The following is a 12,701-nucleotide window of genomic DNA, read 5'->3' as shown; positions in this document are numbered from 1 at the left end:
CGCTTTCCCCCCGCAGCGTTCCGGTTTCAGTCACGAGGACGAGGCTGACACTTGTTTAGCCACTGCTCTGAATGTGCAGAGCCACCGCGCCCCCAGCCCTGTCTGACATCAAGCCCCAATGCCGAGTGAGTGTCAGTTAGGGGCGAGGGCACGGTTACAGCCACCGCTCTCTATACTCGGTGGTGACTGAACCTGCACTGGCGCCACTCCTGTGACTGAAACCAGAATGCTGCCAGGGAGAATAAAGTTAATTTTCTCCCTGCAGCGTTCAGCTAAGTGCGGGTGCCGGGCAGGTTAATAATGTTATTAACCTGCAGGTTCATGGCATTTTTTCTGGTGACAGGTTGCCTTTAAACTCCTGGATTGCTTTCACAGTATGTTTTAGGTCATTGTTCATCTGTACTGTGAAGCATCGTCCAATCAACCTTGCTGTATTTGATTGAATCTGAGCAGAAAGTATAGCCCTGTACACTTCAGAATTCATCAGGCTGCTTCTGTTATCAGTCACATCAATAAACACTAGTGACCCGGTGCCATTGGAAGCCATGCATGCCCATGCCATCACACTGCCTCCATGTTTTACAGAGGGTGTGTTATTCTTCTGATCATGGGCTGCTCCAAGCCTTTTCCATATTTTCTTCTTCCCATCATTCTGGTACAGGTTGATCTTAGTTTCATCTGTCCAAATAATTATTTTCCAGAACTGGGCTGGCTTCTTTAGATTTTTTATTTTTTTTGCAAAGTCTAATCTGGCCTTTCTATTTTTAAGTCTGCTTAATAGTTTGCACCTTGTGGTGAACCCTCTGTATTTTCTCTCATGAAGTCTCCTCTACCTGGAGAGTGTTCTTCTCTGAAGTCCTCCACCACTGTTCTCTTCCGTGGATGTCCAGGCCTTTTTTAGTTCCCAAGCTCACCACTGCGCTCTTTTTTTGCTGAATGTACCAAACTGTTGATTTGGCCACTCCTAACATTTCTGCCATCTCTCTGATGGTTTTCTTCTTTCTTTTCATCCTAATGATGGTCTTTTTCTCTTCCATTGAGATCTCCTTTGATCGCATGTTGTGGGCTCACGGGAACGGCTTCCAAATGCAAATGCCACACCTGGAATCTGCTTCTGACCTATTACCTGATTTATGATGGATTAACGAAGGAATAGCCCATGCACACCATTAAAGCGCTTTTGAGATAATTGTCCAATTACTTTTGGTCCCTTTAAAAAGAGGCAGCTACATAATAAAGAGCTGTATTTCTTAAACCTTTACTCCAATTAGGATGTGAATATCCTCAGATTAAGGCCACGGTCCCACTATCAGTATTTTTTCTCAGGAGTGGAAGCCAAAACCAGGTGAGGAACAATCAGAGAAAAGGTATAATAGAAACAAGTCACCAATTCTGTATTTATCACCCACTCCTGGTTTTGGCTCCCACTCCTGAGAAAAAATACTGACCAAATACTGATAGTGGGGTCGTGGCCTAAAGCTGAGAGTCTGCACTTTTAGCCCGTATCGATTATATAACTGTATCTTATATGTTGTGGTAAAGGGCTAAAACACTAAAACTTGTCACTGTCCAAATAATTCTGGTTCTAATTGTATGTATATATTCGTCCCAGAAGATCCCTTAAAGGGAACCTGACAGGTGTATGTATCAGCCACTGGCTGTACGATCACAGCCATGTATGTTTGACAAGAGTGAGCCTATACGTAATATATTGCAGTATTAATATCATGTAGATTGGTGCCACAAAATGTGATAAGATTAGTCAATAGGTATCAAATCATAGGTGCATCTTCTATGAAACCAATATAATACTGTACATTGTGCAATGAAAGAAAGTAGAAAAATCCATGTTTGGATATTCTATGTCGAGTTTGTTTTTTTATAGATTTTATAGAGGTGTGTGTGTGTCCAAATTTCCTGCTACTTTTTACACAGCTCTAGTTAGCTGGTATGAATGGAGCGTGGCGCTACTAAAGTGAATAAAATGATCTGCAGTACCAGGCATAGCCACCTTTTACAAACATACAGGATTCTACACTTCCAGTAGCGCTGCTGACCAATCATTGTGCTAGGTGCCTGCTGATCAGACATTCATGACCTCTCCATAGACCCCTAAATATCCTAACATTGATGACCTATCCTAGGGCCCAATAGCATCCAGTGTATTGCAGAAGAGTATGCTTTTGGCATACGGTTAGTTAATGGGAGTCAAGTACCAACATATGCCACTGTTGTCATATGTCCAATAGACAACGGGACAAGTTGCAGTTACAAGTAATTGTGTCCAGAGCTGTCAACAAAGTCTGTACTGCGAGGCTGTCCTATAATAAGTATCCCTGTACATATTTTGCTAGCTTTTGCAAAAAAAATAAAAAAATAATGCTAATTTCTGTCCTTGGAAATTGAGACAGTAGCTACAGATATCTGCTGTAGACAGACTAAGCGGTGAATCTCGTCACTTGGCTAAATGCCCGTACCAGCAGCGTTGGTGAATAGAGTTTGCAGTATGTAGGAGGAATTTTTCAAGGCCAGAAATGATGTCAGTATTCAGCTGTTGTGGTATTATACATGGATTTTTACGTAAAGGTATCTGTTTAAGTGTGCTTTATCAGATGGGTGTAAGGGATGCTTCATGCCGGTTGAATAGGAGATGCAGTCCTTTTACCCCTTTTGTTTTCTTCTTTATAACATTCTGTAATGGGCATTGCAATGTCTTAGCCTTACAGCATGTTCACATGTTGCGTATTTGCAATGGGTTTTGTTTCAGAAATTTGTCTACTTTTTCCATTAATTTGAAACCAACCCATTCAGATAAATTTTCAGTCACAGAAAAATCTGCGGTGTGAGAATTCACCCTTAGGTGCGGAAATATCCTCATGAGCAGCAGACATATTCCAACTGACCATAACGTTATAATTCCCAATTGTGGTGTTTGCCTAACTAAACGAATGAATAATTGGACCAATCTCCATAATCATTCTGCAGAAAAATCTTCAGTAGAGCTGGACAATATATAATCCCATTAATTCGTCTTTGAATTGCTCCTCGACATCGCCTTTAAAACAAGTGCAGAAATCCGCCCTTGTGTGAAATTGGCCTTGTGTGCTAATAATGTCTGTCATACATAGCTGCTATTGTTGTATTATCTTTCATTAAAAAACTGGTAAAGCCCTAATATATACTTATTGATAGCTGACATTTTGTATTCTTAGAAAAATCCAAGCTGATTTTAGAGTCTAGTAAAAGGGCACTTAGTGAGCTACAGTCCGTAATCAGCGGAGGAAGGATGCTTTTGGGGAGCAGGCGGGTCAGTGCCGTCATGCTGCTTTTCTAGTAATTGGAGGCTATCGGGAAATTCATGTTTTAGTCCCAGTGCAGCCATTTCACCAAGCACAATGTATATAATATGGCCAAAAGAGGATACTTGACCACCACGTAGGTGGGGGACCCTAATGTGCAGTAATCTAGCCTCTATACTTCTGGTAAGGTTTTTCACAAGATTTTGGACTGTCTGTGTGGGATTTGTGAGGTCAGGAACTAAGGTTTGGAAAAATGGGTGGGGGTTAGTTTAAGAGCACCTTTCAGCACGATTTATTTATTTAATTTACTCACTTATATAGCGCCATTAATTCCACAGCCCTTCACAGACATTATCGGCACTGTCCCCATTGGGGCTTACAATCTAAATGTAAATAAGTGGCTGTAATACTGATTACATTGAAACTTTTGGTGAAGAAATCCGCTTTGTTCTTCAACCCCCATTTGATGTTTTCTGCTAATTAGATTTCGGTGCACAGGGGCCGGACTGTACCTGTGTCTTTTCCCTATCTGTGATTCCTCAGCCCCTCTGCCAATTGAGCATGCATTTCACTTGTTAAAGACTAAACTTCAGACAGAAAGGCCCACAAACAAACAGCAACTGAAAACCACCGCACTGAAGGCCTGGCAGAGCATCAAAAAGGAGGAAACACAGCGTCTGGTGATGTCCATGAGTTCAAGACTTCAGGCAGTCATTGCCAACAAAGGGTTTTCAACCAAGTACTAGAAATGAAGATTTTATTTACATTTATTTAATCTGTCCAATTAAAAACAGGGTGGCACATGTTAATGAGCTGAAACTCATCCAATTTTAATGTGGATACCCTCAAATGAAAGCTGAATGTCTGAACTTCAACTGCATCTGAATTGTTTTGTTTAAAATTCATTGTGGTAATGTCTAGAACCAAAATTAGAAAAATGTTGTCTCTGTCCAAATATATATGGACCTAACTGTATATGAAATTGCTCTGAGATACATTACAAAGTTGCTCACTCTGCAGCTTTCTTCTCCTCCCAGATTGAGCCTTCACTCTAAATTCCTGGGTAAAATCTGTAGTCGGTGAAGACAGATGTTCACATTACTGAGATAAGAGATGGTAATTGGTGCTTTATAAACCCTTGGTGACAACCAATACACGTTTTTACTTACCTGAGATATAAGAGAATAGCATCCCCTGACGGATGAAAATGCAGCAGCTGTACACTGTGGCTTTGTGCCCACGATGCTTTTTTTAAGCTTTTCCACAGCGGCAAGAACGCTGCAGAAACGCTTAGAAAATGCATGGTAGAAGGTCTGCCATGTTCCCCAATGATAATCCGCATTGTGCTGTGCACATGCTGCAGAAATTTCCGCTGCGGGTTATCATTGCGGAAAAAAACGCAGCACTACCAATTATTTTGGGGAAGCGCTGCGTTTTCACCGCCATTGACTTGCATTGAATCGCTTGGATTCCGCATCACTGGATCTGTACATGTGGAATCCATGTGTTTCAATGTGCGGATGGTACCCGGGTGTGGAGGACAGGAGATTCTGCTCTGGACCCGGGTACCATAGAACCTGTAAAAAAAAAAAAAAAAAAAAAAAAAATAAAATAAAAAAGAAATATTATATTTACCTTCTGATGGCCCCCGGTCTCCTTGTCTTCACTTGCCGTCAGATCGCGGTGGACTGAAGGACCTGCGCTGACGTCATTTAGTCATGTGATGGCAGGTCCTTCAGTGTAGTGTACCGCGAGCTGCTGGCAAGCCAGGACGGAGCGAAGCAAGACTGCGGGGGCCATCAGAAGGTAAGTATAGATTTATTTTTTACCATTCTTTAAGGTCACACTATATAAATCCATGCCGTTTGCATGGATTTATATAGTGTGACCAAGTTGACAAGCACTTTCCAAGTGATGCTAAAATCGCTTGGAAAGCGCTTGTCAACCCGCATGCGGAAATGCATGTGAAGAACGCTTCACATCCTCATGTCCCTGGCAGGAAAAACACATGTACAATACGCGTGCTTTTTTTCTGCCAGGGCGAAGCAGAAATGCTCAGGAAAAATCTGGAGCGTTTCTGCATCGTGGGCACATAGCCTATAACTGACCCCTTGCTGCATCATTCATGATTGGTGTTGACACCGACCATGACTATTTAACCCCCTTAGTGACTACTGTATCTAGATGGTTAACAGTGTGGGGCTTCCTCTTTACCCTATCAGCATCCTGAGATCATGATTGTGTGCTCCTGATTCTTCCCTTGGCAATTCACGGCCAAATAACGGCCTTAGAGTCTGGCAGCTATAGTGATCTGTTCAGAAGTTAGCAACAGTTAAGTGGTAAAAATGCTAATTTTCATTCCTGTTAATCTACTTTATTTCCTTTAAAAGCACCTGAAGGGTTAATAAACTACCTGAAAGCCATTTTGAATATATTGAGGTGTGCGATTTTTAAAATGGGATCAGTTTTTGGGATTTTCCCTTATATAATTCCCCCCAAATCACTTCTAAACTGAATAGGTCCCTAAAACAATAAGTTTTGTAAATTTACTTAAGAAAAATTACTCGTACATTTTTAAAGCTTGTAACATCCTGATAAAATATTTTATAGATAGTGCTGATGTAAAGCAGATCAGAGGAAAGGAAAATGTTCGTTAATATTTTGTGTGGTATGGACTCTCTGGATTAAAGGAATAATCATTCAAAGCTTGAAAATTGCCCAAAAAAAAATTTAATTGTCAAATTTCTGATTTATTTTGCTTTTATTTATAAAAATATCAACCTAATTTACCAGTAACTTAAAATATAATGTGTCACGAAAAAATTGTCTCAAAATTACTGGGATACGTTGAAACATTCCAGAGCTGTTGAAACATTAAGTGACACATGTCTGATTTGAAAAATTTGGCCTGATCACGAAGGGCTTAAATTCTATGGCAAGAGAGAAGAGGAGGAAGGGGCTATAGGCGGACACACACATCCCATTTTAGGTTCACCTGAAACGACAGTTACACTTTTCCATAGAACTTAAAGGCGTATTTCCATATCCAGGATTCTATCCCAATATTTAGTAGGTATAGTAGTAATAATATTGGCATATACCTCCAATTAGAAATGTAGTATAGTTTTTATGATTCACTATGTCTCTTTCCTAATGTGCAAACATTGCAGGACCTAGATACCCATGGTTACGATATATGTAGCATATAGTGACAGTTAGCTAGTTGCTAGTGGTCGTAACCATGGATACCTAATGTGCAGGCATTGCAGGACCTTAGGAAAAAGACACAGAGAATTAAAAGAACTATACTACATTTCTAATTGGAGGTATTTGCGAATAATATTATTATTATTATTATTACACCTACTACATATTGGGATAGGATCTTGGAAAAGGGAATACCACTTTAATGAGCACCAACTGTCATCTATCACATGGGAAAATCTGTATTCGCTGAAGGCAGATTTTACCTGTGAATTGGGAATTTTGAGAGTGAAACAAAAGTCCACGAGGAAAAAGAAGCCAATTTTTCTAATAAGATTTATTTATTTTATTCACTTTTATATAACGCCATTAATTCCACAGCGCTTCACAGACAATATCGGCACTGTCCCCATTGGGTCTCATAATCTACATTCCCTATCAGTAAGTCTTTAGAGTGTGGGATGAAATCGGAGAACCCGGAGGAACCCACGGGGAGAACATACAAACTCCTTGCAGATGTTGTCCTTGGTGGGATTTTACCCCGGACCCCAGCGCTGCAAGGCCGCAGTGCTAACCACTGAGCCACCTTGCTACCCCCGTATTACAAAGTTTCTTATATTTTTTTTTTTCACAATTGAGAAGAAAAAAAAAATTAAAAGGATCGTTACTTTTTAAGCACTGGGCAGGCTGTTGCCTAAATGGCAGCAAATGAACAAAGCAATTAGCATTTCAGAACATGTTTCTCTAGGTCACGTGCACATTAGGCCTGTTTCCTACCATGATTTTACACGTTGGGGACAGATTTTATACAGGTGCCTAACAATTAATTATGCAATCTCATTGGATGATTCTCATTTAAATACCTTGCACTAGCACAATGTACCACCCCTGGATGAAGCAGTTCTTGCGAAACGTGCGTCGGGACATCACCCTCTACCTTGGTGCCTTATTATTGGAGCCATGTGGTTTCCATAGAATTTGGTATTTTGATATATAGCTTAATTGTGATCTCTTGGTTAAATCGGGGCTTACTGCAACTGTTGTATTTACTTACCTTACTCTCATGCATACTTAATGATCATTTACTGGTCTATACTATATGGCAAGCTATTTTGCAACAAATATACCCCATAGCTATATTTATTATCTATCCAGCAAGGTTTCCACTATGGCCTTATTTCTTCTATGATTATGTATTCCCCTTTTTTTTGTTGCCTGTGTATTCCATTCCTCGTATATATTTTTTTGGACTTATTGTATGTTTATTTTTATATATTATTAATAATGATTGTATTGATTTTATTGCCTTGCATTTTTTCATATTGGTGTGTTCTGTATTTTCGTGCATCAGAGCCTAAAGTATATGGATTGTGTATATAGGTGTTCCATCAATTTCTCACGGAATACAAAAGCAATTTGCAACATTTTGACGAGACGGAGTTCCATAGAACACTTTTCTAACCCATGACATGAAAGGTTAAATATATAACTTTCATTACAAAATCTTCAGTTTTACTCAAATTACTTGATGCATAAATGGATACAACCTACATCAAATATCACTACATCTAGTATGACTGCCATGATTTTTTTATGACCGCACCAAGTCTTCTAGGCATGGAATGAACAAGTTGGCGACATATTGCAACATCTATCTTTTCCAGTATTCAAGAGCGACGTCTTGTAGAGCCTGGATGCTGCCTAGTGAGTGATACTCAACTTGTCTCTTCAGAATTCCCCATAGGTATTTGATTGGGTTCAGATTAAGAGACATATCTGGCCACTGAATCACTTTCACCCTGTTCGTCATCAGAAATGTAACAGATGTGCGTTTTGGATCCGTGTTGTTATAAAACATTTTGTACTAAGTTCAGTGGGGAAAATAAGTATTTGATATACTGCCGATTTTGCAAGTTTTCCCACCTACAAAGAATGGAGAGGTCTGTAATTTTTATCGTAGGTACACTTCACCTGTGAGAGACAGAATCTAAAAATAAAAACCAGAAAATCACATTGTATGTATGATTTTTACATATTTTATGCAATAAAATGCAAATTAATTATTTGACACAATAGAAAAACAGAACTTTACCCCCGAGGGTGGTTTGCACGTTAATGACCAGGCCAATTTTTACAATTCTGACCACTGTCACTTTATGAGGTAGTAACTCTGGAACGCTTCAACGGATCCCAGTGATTCTGAATTTTTTTTCGTGACGTATTGTACTTCATGATAATGGTAAAATGTACTTGATATGACTGGCGTTACTTTGTGAAAAAATTGGAAATTTGGCAAAAAAATTTCAATTTTCAAACTTTGAATTTTCATGCGTTATGGCAATCTGCCAACAACTGGCAGTGCCAGTGCACCCAGGCGTCGTGACATGAGGGAATAAAGGAGACCACAACCTGGTGATGCTCAGCAAGAGTCTCCCACTGTGGGTGGGTCAAGCACATATTTTTATAGGTTTTCTAAGGGGGGTTCCAGAATTAGGGCCCCTCTGCAAAGACACTTAATTAGCGAATTCATCCATTTAGTCTTACTCAATTGGTTACACTCCATTATGCAAAACTATAGATTCATTGCATCTATTACTTATCAGCATCACACACAAAATTATTCTGGCAGGCAGCCATCATCATCTCTAGTTCACTTTATGCAAAGTCATCGTTGTTTTTTCCTCAGAGTTATATGAAGCTTTCAATCGCCATCCTGGATATCTGTATGTCGCAGCAGAAATTCTTCTTAATCCAGGACACAAAGTCTTATATAATTCAAACACCTCACACAATTAATATAAGAATGGAATCTTTTCCTTCACATATGCCCTTAAATAATCAGAGAGATATGTCACACAAAATAGTTAATAAATAACATTTCCCACATGTCTACTTTTAATTCAGCTTAATTTTGGAACCAACATTTTTTTTGTTAGGAAGTTATAAGAGTTAAAAGTTGACCAGCGATTTTTCTCATTTTTCCAACAAATTTTACAAAACCATTTTTTTAGGGACCACATCACATTTGAAGTGACTTTGAGGAGCCTTTATGACCGAAAATGCCCAAAAGTGACACCATTCTAAAAACTGCATCCCTCAAGGTGCTCAAAACCACATTCAAGAAGTTTATTAACCCTTCAGGTGCTTCACAGAAATCTTTGGAATATGGAAGAAAAAAATGAACATTTAACTTTTTTCACAAAAATGTTACTTTAGACCCAAATTTTTTTATTTTTGCAAGGGTAACAGTAAAAAATGGACCACATCTCATATGTGGGAAAAAACACTGTTTGGGCGCACGGCAGGGTTCGGAAGGGAAGGAGCGCCATTTGACTTTTTGAATGTAAAATTTGCTTGAATAATTAGCAGATGCCATGTCGCGTTTGGGGAGCCCCTGATGAGCCTAAACAGTGGTAACCCCCCAACTGACCCAATTTTGGAAACTAGGCCCCTCAAGAATTTTATCAAGGGGTATAGTGAACATTTTGAACTCAGAGGTACGACACAGAATTTGATGACATTAGGTCATCATATTGAATAGGTTGTAATTAGTCTTGGCGCAAGTGCTCGCTACTTGAGTTTGCATCAGGTACTTGGGTATGCACCATGTATCACGGGTGCTCGAGTGACATGCTCGAGTCCCCGCCCGCATGTTTCACGGTTGGTAGACACCCCAAAAGAAAAAAAAAACATGTGGGCATAGCTCGTGCATGGTAGGCAATCCCCGCATTTGTTTTTTTGGCTGTATCACAGCCGTGAAACATATGGGGCGGTCATGCGCTCAACACTAGTCACCATATCGTCATCATCATTTTTTTTTTTTTTTCCTTACTTTTGAAAAAATCCCAACCCTAGCACAACCCTAACCCTAGAGTTTATTTTTAACACCGTTCCTCTTGCGGTATAAGTGAATAGACAACTTTATTCTTGGCACCTGTCACACACTAAAAGATGCTAAATTTTTTTTTTTTTTGCAAAGACTAGTTTTTGCAATAATTTTTCCATTTTTCGGCCAGCAGTCATGTAAGGGCTTGTTTTTGTGGGACAAGTTGATGCTTTTATTGGTACCATTTTCGGGCACGTGACCTTTTTTTGATTGCTTTCTATTCCGATTTTTGGGAGGCAGAATAAACAAAAACCAACAATTCAGGAATTGTGTGTGTGGTCAGAGGTATATGACCCCAAGGCTATAGGGTCTAGGAGAGGGGAAAAGACAGAAAACACAGGCGCAGATCTAAGTGCAGATTATTAGGTTCAGCTATTTTTCAGAAGCTAATTTGCTCACCTTTGATGTAGCTTGTGGCATAGCGTATCGACCTCTTAGGTCTGACTGAGATGCCTTGACTCCTCTTTGTGTAGCTATAGTCTGGATACAACGGATCTCTCAGCCAGGAGACCGTGGAATGAAGGTCAGGAGAAAATGAAAGGATTCATCCAGTCAGTTCAGCGCTCCCAGGAGACAGGCACCAGGCAGAGGTATTAAAAGTCTTCAGAAATTTACTTAGATAAAAATCATCATAAAAAAAGATATCTTTTTTTATGATGACTTTTATCTAAGTAAATTTCTGAAGACTTTTAATACCTCTGCCTGGTGCCTGTCTCCTGTGAGCGCTGAACTGACTGTAAGAATCCTTTCATTTTCTCCTGACCAGTAATTGTGTGTGTGTGTTGTTTTTTTTTTTTTTTTTTATTTATGCCGTTCCGCTTGTGGTAAAATTGATAAGGCAGCGTTATTCTTCGGGTCAATACTTTTACAGCAATACTACATTACATTTATATCTTTTTTTTTTTTTTTATGTTTTGGCTCTTTTACACAAACTATTTTATAGAAAATTTATTTATTTTTTTTTTTTTTGCATCGCCTTATTTTGAGAGCTATAACTTATTTATTCTGATGATGGAGCTGTATGGCGGCTTGTTTTTTGCGGGACAAGATGACGTTTTCAGCTCTACCATTTTTATTTACATTAATCTCTTTGATCGTGTTTTATTCCATTTTTTGTTTGGCGGTATGATGATAAAGCATCGCTTTTTGGTTCGTGTGTTTTTTTTTTTTTACCGTGTTGACTAAAGGGGTTAACTTGTGGGACAGTCAGGTCATTCCGGACTCGGCAATACTGAATGTGTACTTACATTTTTTTTTTATATATATATATATATATATATATATATATATATATATATATATATATATATATAATATATATACATATACAGGCTAAATGAGAAGGTGTGTCCAAACATTTGAAGATTTTTCTGTATTTTCATGACTATGAAAATTGTACATTCACACTGAAGGCATCAAAACTATGAATTAACACATGTGGAATTATATACTTAACAAAATAGTGTGAAACAACTGAAAATATGTCTTATATTCTAGGTTCTTCAAAGTAGCCACCTTTTGCTTTGATGACTGCTTTGCACACTCTTGGCATTCTCTTGATGAGCTTCAAGAGGTAGTCACCGGAAATGGTTTTCACTTCGCAGGTGTGCCCTGTCAGGTTTAATAAGTTGGATTTCTTGCCTTATAAATAAGGTTGGGACCATCAGTTGTGTTGTGCAGAAGTATGGTGGATACACAGCTGATAGTCCTACTGAATAGACTGTTAGAATTTGTATTATGGCAAGAAAAAAGCAGCAAAGAAAAATGAGTGGCCATCATTACTTTAAGAAATGAAGGTCAGTCATGAAAATACAGAAATTTCTTTAAATGAGGTGTGTCCAAACTTTTGGTCTGTACTGTATATGTATGTAATATATATATAAAAAAAATTAAATATTTTAACTTTTTTTTTTTCACTTTCTGATACTTTCTTTCACTTTTATACTTTGTCCCACTAAGGGACTTACATTTTTTTGTAGGCTGATCGCTTGCATAGCATAAAGATGCAGCAGCATCCTTATGCTATGCAGGCTGTCAGCTCTGCACTGGCACAAGTTAGATTGTGCGCAATGCATGATCTATCTAACTTCCTGATGCCTGGTGAGCCGGATGTTGTCATGACTACATCGGGTCGCCATGGCAACGATCGGGACCCCGCGCACACAGCCTGAGGTCTCCGATCCAAGGTAAGAGGGGTGCTCTTACCTCTGCTTGCCCCATAAATGCTGCGATCAACTTAGATTGCAGCATTTTGGGGGTTAATGTGCCAGCAGCAGTGCGAGACCGCTCCTGGCACATAGTACCAGGTGTCA

The 12,701-nt window shown here is 39.1% G+C and overlaps 1 protein-coding gene across 6 annotated transcripts in view; it reads left to right on the top strand.

The window, feature by feature from the left end:
• Positions 1-12,701, top strand: part of S100PBP (S100P binding protein) — a 71,268-nt gene that overhangs the window by 10,913 nt on the left and 47,654 nt on the right. The gene's annotated exons all lie outside the window — the stretch shown is intronic.

This window comes from Phyllobates terribilis, unplaced genomic scaffold (genome assembly GCF_046119375.1).
Source record: "Phyllobates terribilis strain yellow unplaced genomic scaffold, ASM4611937v1 Scaffold_2__4_contigs__length_985480577, whole genome shotgun sequence".
NCBI lineage: Eukaryota > Metazoa > Chordata > Amphibia > Anura > Dendrobatidae > Phyllobates > Phyllobates terribilis.
This window is presented reverse-complemented; position numbering and strand designations above follow the sequence as displayed.